The following is a 20,402-nucleotide window of genomic DNA, read 5'->3' as shown; positions in this document are numbered from 1 at the left end:
GTAATCTATTTCGCATAGTCCTTAGGATACAATAACCTCAAATCAGTAAACAAAATTTTGAGAATAAAGCCTACTCTCAACAATTACCTCGATTGTCAAAGTCCCAAAAATATCAAATAAATAGACTATGAAAACAAACCAGTTTGAAAATGAAACAAGTTAACAAATACTCACTCTGACAATTCATCTGGTTACCTAATCCATAAACCATTGCTCATCCCTTGATTAACGTATACCTAATTAAGGAAAAGGCTAATTCATACGTTTTCGAAATACCATGCAATGATTGAAATAAAATCTATGGAAGAGAAACTGTTCAAGCTAATTCTAGAAGATTGGTGGACCACAAACGACACCAACGTTATGGTAATAACTGGAATGAAGGTAGGCCCTCTCCCCTATATAATAAAGAACAAGTGTCTGGATATGTATACGAATAGATATTCTTTCGATCACGCCAACACTCCCCATCCCTCGCTAGGGGGAGAGGAGTAGTCATACCTTGGTTAGAGGAGCAGCGTGCCCACGTGTGTGCATAACTATCCAAGTATTTATTCGTTATTTTTGGCGGGTTGCGTACACCAGTTTTTAATAGTAGTTATCCGAAGAAAATGATGATTTTAGAATTTGTCATGATCAATTTCACAGAAAATATATAAAATCACTATTATTATTATTATTATTATTATTATTATTATTATTATTACAAGCTAAGCTACAAACCTAGCTGGAAAGGCAGGATACTATAAACCCAAGGACTCCAACATGGAAAATAGTCCAGTGAGGAATGGAAATAAGGAAACAGATAGAGAACTCTAACCCAAGGCAGTGAAACACCATGGTACAGATGCAATGGCACAACCAAAGACTCGGGGACAATGGTTTAATTTTGGAGTGTCCCTCTTCTAGAAGAACTGCTTACCATAGCTAAAGAGTCTCTTCTACCCTTACCAAGTAGAAAGCCACTGAACAATTGCAATGCAGTAGTTAATACCTTGAGTTTGACTCTAGAAATCCTACTACATGGAGGAGAAATTAATCTTAAGACCTTTCATCAAGTTGCTTCAACGAATCTTCTACCTTGGAAGACCTCACTGGAAAATTAAACGTCAAGAGACTTAAAATTTACGCAAAACAAGGCGAAAAAAATTTTATGTACTTAAATAATCAATTATTCAAAACAAGTATGCTGTTGCGTATTAACACTCCTTTCTATATCCATCTTTTTCACAGTTAGTAGTGATCAGATGAAAAAAAATCATCTAAAATAGGTCTACTGAGAATTGATTTTGCTCGTAGTTTTAACTCATAGATAAGTTTATATACATGAGAGAGAGAGAGAGAGAGAGAGAGAGAGAGAGAGAGGCCGGATTCTATGGTGTCATCAGTAGCATTCTTCACAAAGAGGCAAGGTGACCCAGATTCGTCTTCTAAACTTGCCCTGATGAAAAGCCCCCCAAATAAATCTGTTGGTCTAAGTAGCGATTCTAAATGTGTACAGAGTTAAGCTATAAACACAAACAAGAACAGATATCTGTTCACGTAATCATACTAATATTTCACATGCAAAATTACAACCAAAACTCCAATTAAGAGATAAAGTGATCATATTTTTATCGAGAGAGAGAGAGAGAGAGAGAGAGAGAGAGAGAGAGAGAGATGATGTGATATATCAATTGTGAAAATATAACTTACTTGATCAAAATGAGAGAGAGAGAGAGAGAGAGAGAGAGAGAGAGAGAGACTTAAACACAAGACAATACAAAATCAGAGGGCGAATACCTACCAGACTAAAAAGACATGGAGTTGAAGGAGGCCAGTCCAATAGTAGAAAAAGAGTTTTACTATTTATTTATACAGTATATATGTTTGGAGTTCTCTTGTAGCTGTAAACCACACAATTCCAAGATCTGTCAGCGGAAAGATAGAAATTCCTAAGGAGATGCAGCGATATATTAATTTCCGCTTTAAACTTTAATCCATTATATTCTTAGCGCTTCCCCATTCAGAAATGACACAGACACTTCTTTTATCTCTCTTTCACTATGATTCTGGTTTTAGAAAAGTTGCCAAACAGTAACAGATGAGATTCGGAGAGGGGACTAAGAAATTACAATACCATAAATTTGTGTTATTACAATAGGCAATTAATAAATAAAAATAAAAATGCAACCTCTCAAGAAAAAATTAAATAATAAATACTTGAACTTTGTTTCAATGAATCAAAATAGATACCACAAATACCTGGTTATCGATTAAAATGGTGTTAAGCCCATAATGGCCTATACATACCTTTCAACACCATACATATGGACATTAATAAAACGTAAACAGAACCAGGAAACCTCAAAAAATTAAATAAATCATAAATCTAAAAACCCGAAAACCTAAAGAAATCAAATGAATTACAAATTAAAAAAAAATTACGAAGGCAAACGAAATGTAAACTAAAAAACAAAAACATTTAGTCAAATGAATTACTAAAAAATTCTCCCTAAAAGTAAGATTACTGAAATTCGTGATAATATATAAAGCTGTATCTGAACGCTACAGAATAATCATATGGATAACCAAATTAGTAAAATCAAAAGTAATCAATAAAATATCAAAAGACGATATATTCAAGATGTTGCCCTGTGTCGCCAGCCTACCACAAATCCATCTGTTACAAATGCACAACTACACGCGGTTCTGAAATCAAAACGTTCAACATTCCACGTTATACTGACAGGGTCAATCTTCTGTCGCTATTTCCATCACTTCATTTCGCAGTTTCAAGAAGAAATGTCTGGTCTGACGATAGACGAATAAAGAATGCGTTTCTCTGCGTTCAATTATCGTACCGGAAGCATACGCGCTTCAATTCCAGAAACATTTGCAGTTAAGATATATCGTTACAAGAGGAATAAAATCCTTAATCAAATATTTTCTGACGAGCCATTAAGCCAAAGTAATCCTTTCGTTTTCATGTATTTTCTATCAGGGAAACAAAATAACCAGTTAAATGAATACCACAAACGTGCGAAGTCTCTCTCTCTTTCTCTCCTCACTATAAATCCACCAAGGCGTAGCGATTCGAGAATAGCAGATAGAAAACCACGTCCGTCTCACGAAGGGCGCCAGACGCACATCCTTTGCATCTCCAACGATAAAGGAGAAGGGGGAGGGGGGAGGTCAGACAGAGGAAGAAAAAATACCGAGCTTAAGGGAGGTGCCACCTGACGCAGATTGGGTGAAGACAACGCACGGATACGATACGCGAGCGACCGAGTGCCAAGACCGAACAGGGCCAACTGAACGGGTGTGAGAGTGAAGAGGAGAGAGGGAGCCGCCTCTTCCACAGGCTGGCACTGCTAATGTGGCTCTTGGTGCCTACTACTGTACCGCCGCGAACAGACTAATGTACCAACACGGCTCTCTCTCTCTCTCCTCTCTCTCTCTCTCTCTCTCTCTCTCTCTCTCTCTCATATATATATATACATATATATATATATATATATATATATATAGCAATCTTTCCATAACAAAAAAAATAACTAAATGATGAAACTGTAAAATCCTACAATGACTAATTTCATAAATAGTTTTCATCAAAATATATACGCATACAAATATTAAAACTTTATAAAATACTAGAGTATATTGAAAACTAAAATACAGACAATCCATGGTCTGTTCACTTATAACAAAGCTCCAATAGTTAATCATTTAAAAAAAAAATCCTCGTAGCAATCCGGTCAACAGCATATGGTTTGAAGCTCGGCTATGTAGAATTTTGCAATAGTGTTATTGATGAATTTTGAGAATGATACATCATCTAGAAAATACCAATGGATACTAACATCCTTTGTAAGCTAAATTATATATATGTATGTATGTATGTATGTATGTGTGTATATGTATATGTATATGTATATATATATATATATATATATGTATATATATATATATATATATATATATATGAAAAATTTTAATTTTTATTTTTCCTAACATACTTACCGAGAATTACTTCTTCGGAGGGTCCTTGACCCCTCTCTCAAACTCGACCAAGATTTCCCGCGCTACCCCCCCCATCTCGCTCCCGATAGTTTCTACCCCCCGCCGCCAGGATAATTCCTTCGGCCCGGATTAGGGCAGGTCACTGCTTTTCCCGGGGTCAGGACCTCATTAAGTCCTCCGTTTAGCCCGACTCGGCAATGGAAGAATGGCACTCGGGGACGGACGGAAGGGAGGGCCATTACTCAGAGGTAATTCTCGGTAAGTATGTTAGGAAAAATAAAAATTACTTAAAATTTTTCATTTGTTCCGACACGAATACTTTACCCTCGAATTACCTCTTCGGAGACTTACACTTTAGGAGGCGGGAGAGCCATTCTGCCACTTGGTTAGGCACATGGTGCCTGGAGGGCTACGTAATGCGGGGGTACAGAGAGCGGATAGGGGGTAGCAGTGGAAAACTTACGCTTATAATTTAAGGCTTACCTCTTGACATGTTCTCTACTGAATCTTCTCCTGAAGAAGTAGGGATGAGTCTATTCACTTGTTGGGGACGTCTTCCAGCCTGCCACTACACAGCTTGGAGGGCGGCGATGACTGTCCCAATGGAGAATCCATCCAAAGACTTTCTTGAGTAGTCTTTGAGGGTAGTGGGCCGTGAAGGTCGACTGGTGTGACCAAGTGCCGGCCTGCAGGATCTGGCCCACTGCCATATTTCTCTCAAAGGCCAAGGACGTGCTCAGGCCTCTGATGTCATGGGGACGGGGAGTGCCTGGTACCCGCCACCTTGTCTTCTTCATAAGCCCTAGTGATGACTTGTCTCAGCCAGAAGGAAATAGTGTTTTTGGACACTTGCTTCTTATTAACGCCTGAAGAGACGAAGAGGTTCTTGGCACCTGGACGGAGATGGGCCGTCCTTTCCAGGTACTTCCTGATCGTCCTGACCGGGCATAACTTCAGGTCGTCCGTATTACCTGTCTTGGGAATGGCCGGAACAGAGAAACCTTCGAACCTCGGGTCCCAGACTGCTGGGTTCTGAGTTTTAGCTACAAAGGAGGGTACGAACTTGAAAAGATACCTCCTTCCACCCTTTGGAGTGTGCCACGTCGTAGGAGAGACCGTGGATCTCACCTACCCTCTTAGCCGAAGCTAAGGCTAGCAAGAAGACTGTCTTGAGGGTGAGATCTTTGTCCCCGATATCTCTGAGCGGTTCAAAGGGAGGACGACACAACATTTTCAGGACCTTGGCCAGGTCCCATCTAGGCACTCTCCTGGCCTTGGGGGAGGGCAGGATTGTTCGAAACTTCTAATCAGCATCCCTATGTGTCTTGAGGTCCCTAGGTCGATGCCTTTCAGGAGAAAGACTTGGCCTAAGGCTGCTCGCACTCCTTTAATAGCCGGGATTGACATTCCTATTTTATCCCTAAGATACACTAGAAAATCAGCTATGTCAGGGACCGAGGCTTTGAGAGGTCTTATTTGTTTTGTCGCGCACCATTTCGTAAAGGCGGGCCCACTTCGCCTGGTAGACTACGGTAGAGGATTTTCTTAGATATAGGGACATCCTCTTAGCTGTGGAGGAGGAGAACCCCTCCTTCCTCAGGAGTCGCTCGATAGTCTCCAGGCCGTGAAGGCGAAGAGAGAGAGGGTTGTCGTGGAACCTGAGGAAGTGCGGTTGACTCAGTAGATCTGACCTGGGGGGCAGAGGCCATGGCGGATGGCTTGCCAGGTCTTTCAGATCCGCGAAACCACTCTCTCTTCCCGGCCACCAGGGCGCTACCAAAGTCATCTTTAGGTTTTGGGCGGTTCTTACTCTGTTGAGCCACTTGTCTTAGCAGCGTGAAGGGGGGAAAGGCATAAACGTCCAGGTTGTCCCACCTGTGCTGGAAGGCGTCTTCTAGGGCTGCTCCTTCGTCTGGTACCGGGGAGCAATAAACCGGTAACTTGGCGTTGAGCTTTGTTGCGAATAGGGTCTATCACCGGGGAGCCCCAGCGTTGAAGGATGAGTCTGGCCACCGCTGGTTGTAGGGACCATTCTGTCCCTACTATCTGACCTATCCTGCTGAGGCCGTCGGCTAGCACGTTCTTTTTCCCGGGGATGAACCTTGCTAGCAGCTGTTACCTGGTGTTCGTACCGCCCAGTGCAAGATGTCTACGGTGAGGTCGCACAGTTCCTTCGACTTCATGCCCCCTTGTTTCTTGATGTAGGCTACCACCGTGGCGTTGTCGCACATTAGGGCCACGGTGTTTCCCTTCAACCGACTTGCAAAGTGCAGACATGCCTTTTGTACTGCTTTTAGCTCTAGGACGTTGATGTGGCGATGCTTTTCGGTCTCTGACCAGGTCCCCGCTTGCTGTTTCCTCCCGCAGGTGGGCTCCCCACCCTAGGCTGGAGGCGTCCGTGAACAGGAGAAACTCGGGAGGACAGGACCCGAGGGGCATCCCCTTGAGGGAGTTTCGACCCGGCATCTCCACCACTTCAAGGTTGTTTTCGTGTCTGGGAGGACTGGGATCGATGTTTTCTGAGAGCCTGTCTGGGACCATAGAGCCTTGAGGTTCCATTGTACGGGTCTGAGCCGTAACTTCCCTTGGGGGACTAGCTTCTCTAATGAGACCAGATGGCCTATCAGCCTCTGCCCAGTCTTTCGCTTTCCTGGGAAGCCCCGACAGGAACGGCTGAATGATCTTGACGAGGTTCTGTATCCTGTCTTCCGAGGGGAAGGCCTTCCCGCTGCACGGTGTCCAACGTCATCCCCAAGTACCCCCCATTTTTGTTGGACGGCGTTAGGTTCGATTTTTTCCAGGTTGATAATGACTCCCAGACTCCTGCAGAAACGGAGGAGGTCCTTTCCTTGTTCTTCCAAGAGGGCCTTTGAACTGGAAAGGAGCAACCAGTCGTCCAGGTACCTGATGAGGCGGATACCTCGTTCGTGAGCCCATACTGAGACTGTCGCGAAGACCCTCGTGAACACCTGAGGGGCCGTCGACAGTCCGAAGCAGAGGGTCCGGAACTGCAGGATCTGGGAGCCCCATTTTACCCGGAGGAACTTCCGACTCGACGGGTGGACTGGAATTTGGAAGTATGCGTCCTTGAGGTCGACCGTCATCATAAAATCTTTCTCCCTCAAGGACATCAGGACGGATTTTGGGGTGTCCATCTTGAAGTCCGTCTTCTTGACGAACCTGTTGAGGGCCGACAGGTCTATCACCGGTCTCCACCCCCCCCGTTGCTTTCTCCACCAGGAACAGGCGGCTGTAGAAGCCTGGCCCTGGGAGAAAGACTTCTTCCATGGCTCCCTTTTCCAACATGGAGGAAACTTCTTTTTGCAGGGTAGCCCTTTTTCAAACGGGTCCCTGGGAGCTAACCATTCTGTTTGGGTGGCTGGAATAAGAGGGGGTGAGTCCGCTATGAAGGGGATCCTGTAGCCTTCTTTCAGGACGGACACCGTCCAAGCATCCGCACCCATACGTTTTCCATGCTTGCCAATAGGGTCTGAGGCATCCCCCAACCCGAGGCTTGGGCGGGAGTAGGGGGCCTCTCCCTCTACCTTCTCCTAGAGGGGCGGCCTGATCTGCCCCTCTTCGAGGCGGAGTAACCCGACCTGAAGGAGCTGGCAGAAGCTGTAGCTCCCCCTGCGGGAGGGCTGAGGAGATGATGACCAGGAAGAGGAGTGGGCGTCCCTCCTTGAAGAGCTGGGAACAGCTTGAGGGGTCACGGTCCTATCCGAGACTGACCTCTTATACGGAGGCCTCCTGGAGGATGATTGCTTAGGGACGTTGGTTTCTCTCCTCTTGGACACCTTCTCCATCAGTTCTTCCAATTCCTTCAAAGGAAACAGGGACTCTCCTCCTAGGGGTAGGGTGCGAATCACTCGCGCCTGTCTGTCTGGGATTTTCCTTGCCACTCTGGATAGCACTGTGTCCCCTCTTCCGGAGGACCCAGTTGGCCGTCAGGGAGAGTGCCTGATATGCCATAAATTTGAGCGCTTTCCCCCCCGGAAGTGATAATGTCCGACAGGAGACTCTGTTGTTCCGGGTCGTCGGGGTCTGTGGAGGCCTGTACATTCACTAACGTGGAGGCCCACCAGTCCAGCCATGAAGAGACGTTAATCATGTCCCTCGACATCTCCTCCATCATGCCTGCTTCAGAGGCCGAGAAGGACACAGGGGCTGAGCTGGCCCTTTCGTCCGAGCCGCCTTGTCCTAGGACATCCACGGCTGAGTCCACTCTACAGGGGCCTGGGCGTCGTCCTTCTGGGATATAAATTTTGGCCTGTAGTTTCAGACCCTGGAGGAGTTTGGAGGAACTCTGGGACCTGGGGGCCTCCGCAGGTGCCTGGCCACCAAGTTATCGATGTACTTCCTGGCCGAGTACTAGGTCTGGGGCGAGGGGCAGGGCCAGAGAGGACTTCGGAAGGACGTCCCAATGTGTGTATCTCAAGAGGCTCGACCTCCAGGTATTCACCTTCGGCGCCTCGGGTTCTGGAATCCCATGGGTCCTCCTGATGCGGGCTACCACCCTTTCTGTAGGCGGAGTCCTCCGACGGGAAACCTCGCCTCCGTCGACCGAGAGGCATCGGCTTGGCTTGGGGGGGAGCCGTGCTTGGGAGGTAAACTGGCCTCTCCCTACTAGGTCCCAGGGAGGCCGTCCCGCAAACCGTAGGGCGCCACCGTACACGGTCGCGGTCTCGCCGTGTGGCGGGTGCCACCGACCCCGGGAGGCCTTTTCGACTGGGCCAAGGCTCTGGACGCGGAGGGACACGGTCCCGGTGGGAAGACCCGAACCCGGAAACTCGGTCCCTTCCTTCCGCTCGACGTCCGACCCGGTTGGGCTGGTTCGGTCGGGCTGTCTTCTCGGAAGCGCGCTTCCTCCCCGCCGGTTGGGGTGAACCGAAGGCCTCGAGGACTTGTGCCTGAGAGTGAGGTCCTTCTTTGCGTGGCCGGTTCTCGAGCGGGTTCCAAGTTGTATGTAGGCAGTGACAACTTGGAGGCTCGATCACCTGGACCGAGAGTCTGGCGAGTGGTGCTTTCCTGGACTCCTCCTGGGGGGCACGTAGAACCATTCCGCCGCCCGCCTGGGAGAGACCTCCCTCTTGTACTTACGGGAGTGAGAGCCGTGGGCGCCTCCTACTGTGCCAACGACCTCGACCTAGAGCGGGAACGATCGCTACTCGAGTCCGCGCTCTCTTACGGTGCCGTCTCTCCCTGCGTTCTCCCTCGGAGGATGAGTCTGCTTCCGAAGAGATCCGAGAGGTTGCCAACGTTCTTTCCCGTAACGACTGCTAGAGTGATGCGCAGGGGGAGGCCTTTCGCGCGCCGACCGTCCGAGACAGGATGCTGGAGAAAGTCCTCGGGAACTGCTGTGGATACCGAGGGTACCGAGTCCACTCTGTCCCTGCTAGAAGGCCATGGACCCAGGGATACGTCCATCCTTAGCGGTGACCTCGACCTGGAGTCTTTGGTAACTTCCACCCGAAGAGGAGTCGCTACTCAGGCGACGAATTCTCGAGTGGTTCTCTTCTGGCGGGGGGAAACCCGACACACACCGGCCCCACGAGGGCGGGGGGGGAGACCGAGAACGACACACTGCCCCATACCCGGGTCTTCTGAGGAAGCGTGCTCCCCTGCCACGTGGCCCCGATCCGCCCGAAACACTCGCGGCCCTTCCGTTTACTCCCGAGGGGCCAGCCCTAGGTTCCTCCGTCACACTGGGTTCACTTGGGAGGACACTATGGCTCACAATCACACTGGGGGCTTTCTGGCCACTCCTCTGCGAAAGAGACGGAGAGGCCGAGGCTTCGTCGGACCGATCACTGACCGACTGTAAGGAAGACACGCCATTCACTTTCTTTGGGGAACGCTTAGAAGACTTCTTTTTCTTAGTACCATACCGTACCCACTGAATTCCGTCCCAACTCACGCACTCGGAACATGTGTCCGAGGAGGAACAAACTTTACCCCTGCACGTGGAACAAAGGGAATGCGGGTCCACCTCTGGTTTAGAGAGGAAAGCCCCACACGACTTTCCTGCTCTAGGACCAGGACAACGACGCACGTTCTCCATCGTTCGCACACGAAGGTCAACACTAACGAGTTACAGAAAAACCCTGGATAACACAAGGGGGAACGGACTGAGGGACACTTTGTGAACACGCACTATCGCAGAAAAAACACAAGTCCGTACACTGGGAACACGTGGGAACACAACGCGCCAAAGGATCGAAAGTTTTAAGCGAGAGAGTGTGAGATGCTTCGAATCTCACGACCAAGGACTTAATGAGGTCCTGACCCGGGAAAAGCAGTGACCTGCCCTAATCCGGGCCGAAGGAATTATCCTGGCGGCGGGGGTAGAAACTATCGGGAGCGAGATAGGGGGGGTAGCGCGGGAAATCTTGGTCGAGTTTGAGAGAGGGTCAAGGACCCTCCGAAGAGGTAATTCGAGGTAAAGTATTCGTGTCGGAACAAATATATATATATATATATATATAGAGAGAGAGAGAGAGAGAGAGAGAGAGAGAGAGTATATATACAGTATATATATATATATATATATAGAGAGAGAGAGAGAGAGAGAGAGAGAGAGAGAGTATATATATATAGTATATATGTATATATATATATATATATATACAGTATATATTTATATATATATATATATATATGTATATATATATATATATATATATGTCTTTTTATAGTTTATATATGACATATCTGTTTTTGACGCTGTTAATAGTTTATATAGGACACATCTGTTTTGACGTTGTTACTGTTTTAGAATGATTTATTGTTAACTTGTTCTCATCATTTATTTATTTCCTTATTTCCTTTCCTCACTGTGCTATTTTTTTCCTATTGGGGCCCTTGGGCTTATAGCATCTTCCTTTCCCAGTTAGGGTTGTAGCTTGGCTAATAATAATAATAATAATAATAATAATAATAATAATAATAATAATAATAATATATACACACACATATATACCTTCCGTATATACATTCATTTGTATGTATACGAACTTATATACATGAAAATTGATTTACGCAAAAAATCATATTTTCTTCCAAAACAAAACCGACAAAACTCAGGATTTTAAATCATATGGGCGATGAAAAAAAAATAAGTATAAAAAATTAGAAAAAAGGGTAATTCCTGTAAAACGAATACATAGTAATATACTCATACCCTCTACTTATTCCTACATCATTCTAATTTGTACTGAATTTCGCTAAAATGACATAATTCGAAGTTTAACTTCAATATTTCCTTATTCTGTAAGACTGCAGCTCACAACCAAGGAACCCCGTTCCATTCCCCAAAAAACTGTCAAAAATAAACTGTATGGCAGCTTTCTTAAAAGCAGTAATTTGGGTACCGTACCTTGCTGTATATGGGTCTCAGCTGACGGAAATAGAATAACAGACGCGAATGTGTTGAGTTCCATCAAAATGTATAACATCTTATCGTAATTAAAAACAGGAGGGCCTCGAAGAAGTAATCCTCTCTCTCTCTCTCTCTCTCTCTCTCTCTCTCTCTCTCTCTCTCCTCACACTAATGGAAAACGCTTGCTAAAAATACCCTTCCCCCCAAACCTGACTAGACCTCTGAGACATTCGGTGTCAAACCCACTTGTCCAGGTGACAATTTGTCTCTCATATGGAAGCTGATACGCGACAAAAAGGAGACTTAGAAATCCTGGAAAATCCAATGACAAAATGTATATACCTTTTTCAAACTATTGGTCGACGAATGTGAAATACGTGGTAGAATATGCCTCATACGATTGTCAAGTAAGACATAATGCAATGAAAGTTGGTAACTATCGTAGTTTCACTTTTAAAAACAATAAAGATATTTATTCTCTCTATATATATTTCAGATATTTTGAAATAATACTCTAGTTATCTGTCACATCTTACGGGCTGCCAACGTAAGAGCCCGTGTCTAGCTATAGGCAAAGCAATTTATACCGATCTGTCACAGCACTGATCACTACGACAATATTTTCACTTTATAATATTGCTTTAGAGTTAAACAAAAAAGACCTTCGAACTCAATAAAACTAATCCTAGGGTACAGCTGATCAATCAAACAACGTACCTAAACACAACAATTTACGTTAACCGTAGGTATCAGTGCCTACAGTATACTGTCCTGTGATCCAATGCGTGTCATCTCTTCTGAAACTAAAAACCCACGCATTTTAGCACCCTCTTCAAATCCCAATTAACGATGAAACCTTTATCACGGATATTTAAGACCCCAGTTCTCACCTCTACTTAAAAATGGAAAATTGGGACGCAGCACCTGTGCATTCTGATTCAATCAGAAAATAATGACGCTTTCTTCAACAGACCTTCTTTTTTTCAATTCTGAACAAATATTGGGCCATGACACTCCAAGGTAGCACAGTGAAATTTGGATAAAGAGTAACTTTATTATGGTTTGATATGCAAGACAGAAGTGCCTTAAGCAATACATGCAAATATATGTACTTGCTAGACTGGAAGTCTCTGCACTTACAATGCTAGCTATAAAGAATGTTCACCGTGGTTAAGTGAACAAACAATATGAATCTCGGTATCACTCATTTCCCTTGAACAAGCATAATTCTCACTCGTGCTAATAAGATAACCAAAGCCACTACACTATCTCACAAAAAGGCATTTCCCCTGATAATAATATTTTCCCCTAATAAAAAATTACCTAAACCTGACGGAAATATTTTTCATTAATAAATAACTTTAATTTCCTATTTAAGATGTAAAACTGCTTTCAAGCAATATGGAGTCTTTCTCCAATACAATCTTTGCTCCCATAACAAAATATTATAAATACAAAAATGATTATTTCTTAAGATATTTCACACAGCACAAACAAGAGTGAACCGTTCGTAACAAGTCTGTCCTCCTTTCGAGATAGTCCTTCGTCTTCAATTCGATGACCCTTCTACTTAAAGGCATAATTAGGATAGAATGGATTTATGGAAATTGGGTCATATGACATAGGCACTGGGGCCAGTGAAGCTATTCAGCGCCGAGGTGTAACTGGGGGGAAACATCTTAATTGTAATACGAAGTAAAAGGTAAGAGAAGTCAGACAGATGCAAAAAAGAAAGTGGGAACAGAGGCTAAGTAAAAGGTTACAAAGATAATGCAACAGAAGGTACAATATAGCTCTTAACTGAAGGCACAATATACCTCTCAACAGGAGGCACAATATAGCTCTACACAGAAGTAACAATATACCTCTCAACCGAAGGCACAATAAAGCTTTCAACAAAAATGCAATATTTAGCTCTCAAAAAAAAAGGCAATATATAGCTCTTAACAAAAAGAAAATATATAGCTCTCAACAAAGGGCACAATATAGCTCTCCAATGAAAACACAATATAGCCCTCAACAGGAATCAAAATACAGCACTCAATAGAAGGGACAACATAACTCTCAACAGAAGGCACAAAATAGCTCTCAGCTTAAGGCACAAACTAGATATGAACAGAAGGCACAACATAGCTCTCAAATAAAAGCACACCATAGCTCTAAACAGGAGTCAAAAATATAACTGTCAACAGAAGGCACAACATAGCTCTCAACAGAAGGCACAAAATAGCTCTCAACAGAAGGCACAAAATAGCTCTCAACAGAAGGCACAACATAGTCCTGAACAGAAAGTACAAATTAGCTCTAAAAAAAAGGCACAACATAGCTATTAATGAAAGACACAAGATAGCTCTCAAAAGAAGGCGCAAGCTAGCTCTCAGCTGAATGCAAATTATAGCTCTCGACAGAAGGCACGAAATAGCACTCAGCAGAAGACACAGTTTAGCTTTCAACAGAAGACAACTAAGCGCTCAAAAGAAAGCACAAAATAGCTCTCAACAAAAGGCACAACATAGTTCTCAACAGAAGGCACAAAATACCTCTCCTTCCTCCTGTCATACAACGAAAGATATCTTGGGAATGGCAATTATAAACGCTTGGCTGCACGAGATCTGATCAGAAGAATATTGGCATCTTTATATTATTTCTTTTCCGCTTTGCGCTCTTACTCTGTCTCTGCAAAATGTCGGTTACAAAGGACCACCTGTCTCCCAATGTGTATTGGAAACGCCAATAATTTTGCTTTCCAGATATATTTCTTGTAATGGTGTTGATTAATATTTGCGCATGCAATTGAGACCAATATTTCTGTAAATGCACTGGGTGACTTTCTCCTCATACAGTGATAAAAATTGGTATGTTACGAATTGTATCGTCTAATTCTAATAATAATCTTACTTACTTATCTTGTCTTATCTTGTTTTTTACAGGTTGCTTTCTTCCCCATATGTATGTTTTCGTCGGGCCACCATCTCCAAAAGTGTTCTTGTTCCTTTAGTTATAGTTATTTCACCGTTACCATCACTAGTAGTGCTATGATTATTATTATTATTATTATTATTATTATTATTATTATTATTATTATTATTATTATTATTAGTAGTAGTAGTAGTAGTAGTAGTAGTAGTAGTAGTAGTAGTAGTAGTAGTAGTAGTAGTAGTAGTAGTAGTAGTAGTGTCACCACATCAAAAACATAGAAAAAATGCATTTATATATAAGCTTATCTGTATGTGAATAATATTTAAATAAAAACAACATACGTGCACAAAAAAAATGAATTTCAATCTAAAGAAGAAAACAAAAGATAACCGACCCTGAAACACAACGCCTCACCCCCCCCCCCCCCCTCCCACACACTATCCAGAACACCTCCTTTCTCCTATTACCACTTTCATTTTCAAAACCATCACTCCCATTACAAACCTCTCTCTCTCTCTCTCTCTCTCTCTCTCTCTCTCTCTCTCTCTCTCTCTCATATTCGTTCCCAAAAGGATTTCGTATAATTCTCCCAAGCATCCCATCAATTTTCGTACGTTTCGCTTATTTTCGCTTAACCCACTCCCCTTTATCCTTGCTCAACGGCTCGCGAGCACACGACCCCATAAGTTGCATTATTGTTCGTTCACAGAATTTTTCTAATACATGGCTTACCTTATATACGTTCTGGGATTTATCCTTACTTTCATGGCTGTATGAATAAAGGCACGTGTATGAATATGTATATAAAATGTAAAATAATTTACATATACTATATATACACATACTGTATATATATATATATATATATATATATTCATTTATTTCTATATATATATATTATATATATATTCATTTATTTCTAAATATAAATATATATATATATATATATATTATACACTATATACATATATATATATATATATATATTATACACTATATACAAATATATATATATATATATATATTATACACTATATACAAATATATATATATATTATATATGATAAATTTTGCACATTTTTACGTGTTTTTCATATTCAAATAAGCCATATATATTTTTGATATATTAATGTCTGGATTCTCTGTGATCCCGAGGTTGTTAAGAGAATCCAGACATTAATATATCAAAAATATATATGGCTTATTTGGATATATATATATATATAGTATATATATAGATTATATATAATGTATATACTATATATGAAAATAAAAGTAAATTCATCGTTATACATCATCATCATCTCCTTCCATGCCTATTGATGCAAAGGGTCTCAGCTATATAAATACAATATCAGAATTCAGTTTCAATAGTAGAAGTAGTAGTAGTAGTAGTAGTAGTAGTAGTAGTAGTAGTAGTAGTAGCAAAAAAAAACACAATATATAAAATCTGCTACGGAGATCTGGAACCTTCCATACTACCATTAAAGTCTCCTCTAAAATGACAAATCCATCGCAGTCCCTTCTTCCAAGCGTTACCTTCCCACGACCGGGGTCATAATTGACTCCAATGCCCGTACTAATTGATAACTTACGCTCACCAGCCATGGATTAGTTACACACCTGTGAACATCGACTTCTTCACGGTGCGTTAAAACCATTGTGAGTTACGCAGCCATGCACGAGAGACATTTACAGTACTGTATATAATATACACTATAACAGCACCATCTATGTATATTACTTTTCGTATTACACACACACACATGTATACATATATACATATATATATATATATAAATATATATATACACATGAATGATAATCACATTTACTTCTGGTTTCCTTTTATTCACATCCGCCACAAATACCTCTTAACATCAAATTCACTCTGCCTCGGGATCAGACACCTGGTGGTAAATAATTTCAATTATAATTATAATAATATCAATTTTAATAATAATATTATTATCAATAATAATAATAATAATAATAATAATAATAATAATAATAATAATAATAATAATAATAATAATAATAATAATAATCCTGAAAAAAAAATTCTCACTCCAATATATCATTTACTCGTGATCAGCTACATCAATAGCAATTACATCAGTTCGATGCGTATTTCACCTAGAATCCTAGATATAATGGATGACGCTGACCTATTATCAATGTAAATACTTAGTATGCAAAAGACATAGAGGGGCGTTCCTCATTTCCAATAATATTTATAGTTGTTTGACTACTAAATAATGATTAAAATTTAATAGCAATCATTAGCAAACCAGCATTTATTTAACCTTTAACATTTTCCTATTTCAACATATGGACGTACAGTATTTACATGAAATTTAATTTAATCTAAAAAAAAGGGGTCGAAAAATGCAGATATTTCTAGAAATAATTCAGTTTTATTTAGCTGCTTTTAGGACTGGATTGTTATAATTTCGGTTATTTCTGAGAAAAGCTTTAAACAATACGCCTATTTCTAAGCTTTTCAAAAATAAGGCTGCCTTTCGAAATACGTCTACTTTTTAGTTTTCATAAATACATTGGGTTCTCGTAACTATTTTTCATTTTCAAATGAACATTCCATATTAATGTTTACAAAACTGCATGTGTGTGTGTATATATGTATCTATATATATATATATATATATATATATTTATATTTATATATATTTATATATTTTTTTTTTAATGACTCATTGAATTTATACGGAATTCTCCATGATTACAGATCTATTACTCTAAGACCTCCAAGTAATCATCTCTTAAATATCCTACAAAACACAACAATAAATAAATTGATAACTAGAGGGGTACTGAGTAGAGCGCAAACGTCCACCGCGGCAGCTTATTTCTCGATCTTAACCTTGACATGTATTAATTGGAGGGGATTTTCCTACACTCAAATATGAACCGAGTTTTAAGTCTTTGTGGCAACGGATGTCCAAACTTATGGCTGATTACGTGAATTGGGCATTTTGCTTGACTGTGACTTCGACCTTTGACCTTGACCTTCAAAAATTTATCAATTTCCAGCTTTTTACATAAAAATTAATCTCTGCAAATTTCATTACAATACGATTAAAATTGGGGGCCAGGAATCTGTTCACAAACAAACACACAAACAGGGGATAAAGCATAACCTCCTTCCAACTTCGTTGGCGGAGGTATAAATGAAAGAAAAACTTTTCTTTAACCCTAACACTCATTACAGTCCAGTGACCATTCTTTCCAAATTAGTTTAAAAATAGACCGCTGATATCAATGCCCACGTGGTGTAAACTTTGCACTGCTAAATAGCGTCTCCATAAATAAATATGCCACAATTGAGGGACAGATTAAACTATTGACAAAGCAGGACAAAATGAAAAATATATTCATTACTAAATGTCAATTTGCATCAAAATAGTTTAACGAGAGAGAGAGAGAGAGAGAGAGAGAGAGAGAGAGAGAGATAAATCAGGGGCGTAGTATATAATCGCAGGAAGATGTCATTTCAAGTTTGTAAAGAAATCTTGTTTCAACTTATATAACAAGAATACGTCAAAACCGTTAAAAATCAAAATAAAACTTACACTTGAACGAAACGCAAATTAATTTATCTTACAATAAATCACAAACGTCCTCAAGCCCTTTGAAATATCCCTTTTTATTTACCTCTTACAAAATTAATAGCAATTAAAACAATAGTCAAAAACCAACTTGTAGCATTTTCCTTCAAATCAGTACGATTTCGGATTAAATTAATTTCAAGTAATTGGTTTCTATATATTTAGGGACTTTAAGGAGCCTTTATCATAAGGCATTATTTATGTACGTTTCTTTTAGGAGCTCCTGGACATATATCCTATCTGAAAAGCATATTAAAAAAATATATGATTCATACCTGACAGTGGCCTTATGAAAGTAGTTCTCACTATAGCAATTTAAAGAGGAGTTCACAAGTTGAAAGTAACAACAAACTATAGTCCATTTCTTTTAGCGAGTCATATTTGCACCGACTCGCAGCGGTGCCCTTTTAGCTCGGAAATGTTTCCTGATCGCTAATTGGTTTGACAAGATAATTCTAACCAATCAGCGACCAGGAAACTTTTCCGAGCTAAAAGGGCACCGTTGCGAGTCGGTGCAAATATGACTCGCTAAAAGAAATGGACTATAGTAGAAAGTTCATTTATATTTCCGAAATTCACCTAAAATTCTAGATCTATAAGGGGATGTTGTGATCATTGTTAACGCGGGAGACATGATTAGCTATGACGTCATACGAGGGTGGGGGCTTATTTCGCCTGGAATCTCTGAGGCGACTATATATGTAAATGAAGCTAACATCCCTAGGATTTGTACATCCAAATTAACAATTTAATCAAATCCAGAAAAAAGATTAGCCAATTGTAAATGTTACAGAAATAAATAAATATTGCTAAATTCACCCCCGAGTTCTCCAATAGTACTAATCCAATACTAAGTAATCCATTAAACCCCCCTATTAATTCGGGAATCGCTTTAATCCCATCTATCTACAGCATCCTTTCGCTCCCAGGGGAAATAAAAGGCTGATGCTATTACGCCAAGCTGAAGATGAATCTATCAAAACCTTTAAATCCAATCAAAAACGAAGAAATCAAATCGCGCACCATATTCGTCGGGGATTCAAATTAAAGTCAGAGAGAGAGAGAGAGAGAGAGAGAGAGAGTCAGGGTGTAAGAGGGATGGTAATAGACAGGTGAAAAAAAATGAGAGAGAGAGAGAGAGAGAGAGAGAGAGAGAGAGAGAGAGAAAGAGAGAGAGAGAGAGGGGGGGATGGTAAAAGACAGATGAATAAAATGAGAGAGAGAGGGGGGTATGGTAAAAGACAGGTGAATAAAATGGAGAGGAGAGAGAGAGAGAGAGAGAGAGAGAGAGAGGGGATGGTAAAAGACAGGTGAATAAAATGAGAGAGAGAGAGAGGGGGATGGTAAAAGACAGGTGAATAAAATGAGAGAGAGAGAGAGAGAGAGAGGGGGGGATGGTAAAAGACAGGTGAATGAGAGGAGAGAGAGAGAGAGAGAGAGAGAGAGCGGGTGAAAAAAGATAGGTGAAAATATGAGAGAGAGAGAGAGAGAGAGAGAGAGAGTAAAAGACAGGTGAATAAAATGAGAGAGAGGGGGGATGGTAAAAGACAGGTGAATAAAGATGAGAGAGAGAGAGAGAGAGAGAGAGAGAGAGAGCGGGTGAAAAGGATAGGTGAATAAAATGAGAGAGAGAGAGAGAGAGAGAGAGAGAGAGAGGCGGGTGAAAAAGATAGAAATAAAATGACAGAGAGAGAGAGAGAGAGAGAGAGAGGGCGGGGTGAAAAAGATAGAATAAAATAATGAGAGAGAGAGAGAGAGAGAGAGTGAGAGATGGTAAAAGACAGGTGAATAAAATGAGAGAGAGAGAGAGAGAGAGAGAGAGAGAGAGAGGTGAATAAATGAAAGAGAGAGAGGGGGTGGGTGGTAAAAGACAGGTGAATAATTTAGAGAGAGAGAGAGAGAGATTCCGAAAACCACATGAAATATTCACTCTAAGAAAAAGTAGACAGAAGGGAAGTACCTCCCTTTCAGATTATCTTCCCTCCTCCTCCCCCTGTGCCTAATAATACCACCCAACCCAGCAGGTCCAATCAATCCACCAGACAGATGGTATCTCCATCCATCCCTACGTTAAGTCTACCAACCACCCGCTCCTCCCCTTCTATTACACCATGCCTCTTCTTAGCCGACAAATGCTTTGATGTTAGGTTTATTTATTTTTCTTTTTTTCTCTCTCTTCGAGAGCTTTAGGCGTCGAATACACACTTTATATTTTTTTTCTCCCTCATAAGAGTTTGAGGATGGAAATGAGTCTGCGTGTTATGTTGCATTTTTAAAGTGGAAATATTTTTCTTTCAGTATCGTGCGTGTCTAGGATAGAATAATTGGCCACAAAAAAATAGGAAAATCTAAAATGTTTTAATTTTTATAACAAAAATTCTCTGAATGCAGAGTTAAACCCCAAAAATAGAATGAAATAAAACAAAATGAAAAATACAATAAAATAAAATGAAAAGTGAAAACAGCAACATTGATAT

General features: G+C 41.2%; 1 protein-coding gene across 3 annotated transcripts in view; it reads right to left on the bottom strand.

Annotated features, from left to right (window-relative positions):
• Positions 1-20,402, bottom strand: part of LOC137623297 (uncharacterized) — a 64,647-nt gene that overhangs the window by 15,753 nt on the left and 28,492 nt on the right. The window contains exons 1-2 of one of the 3 annotated variants that reach the window (XM_068354086.1): positions 3,219-3,350; positions 1,787-2,051 (exon numbers count right to left, since the gene is read on the bottom strand). The exons of 1 other annotated variant lie outside the window; for it this stretch is intronic. The gene's annotated coding sequence lies outside the window, so the exon portion shown is untranslated. Of the gene's footprint in view, positions 1-1,786; positions 2,052-3,197; positions 3,351-20,402 lie in introns of those variants that run through there. One more of the 3 variants, XM_068354087.1, reaches the window with a different exon arrangement.

This window comes from Palaemon carinicauda, chromosome 30, assembly GCF_036898095.1.
Source record: "Palaemon carinicauda isolate YSFRI2023 chromosome 30, ASM3689809v2, whole genome shotgun sequence".
Classification (NCBI taxonomy): domain Eukaryota; kingdom Metazoa; phylum Arthropoda; class Malacostraca; order Decapoda; family Palaemonidae; genus Palaemon; species Palaemon carinicauda.
This window is presented reverse-complemented; position numbering and strand designations above follow the sequence as displayed.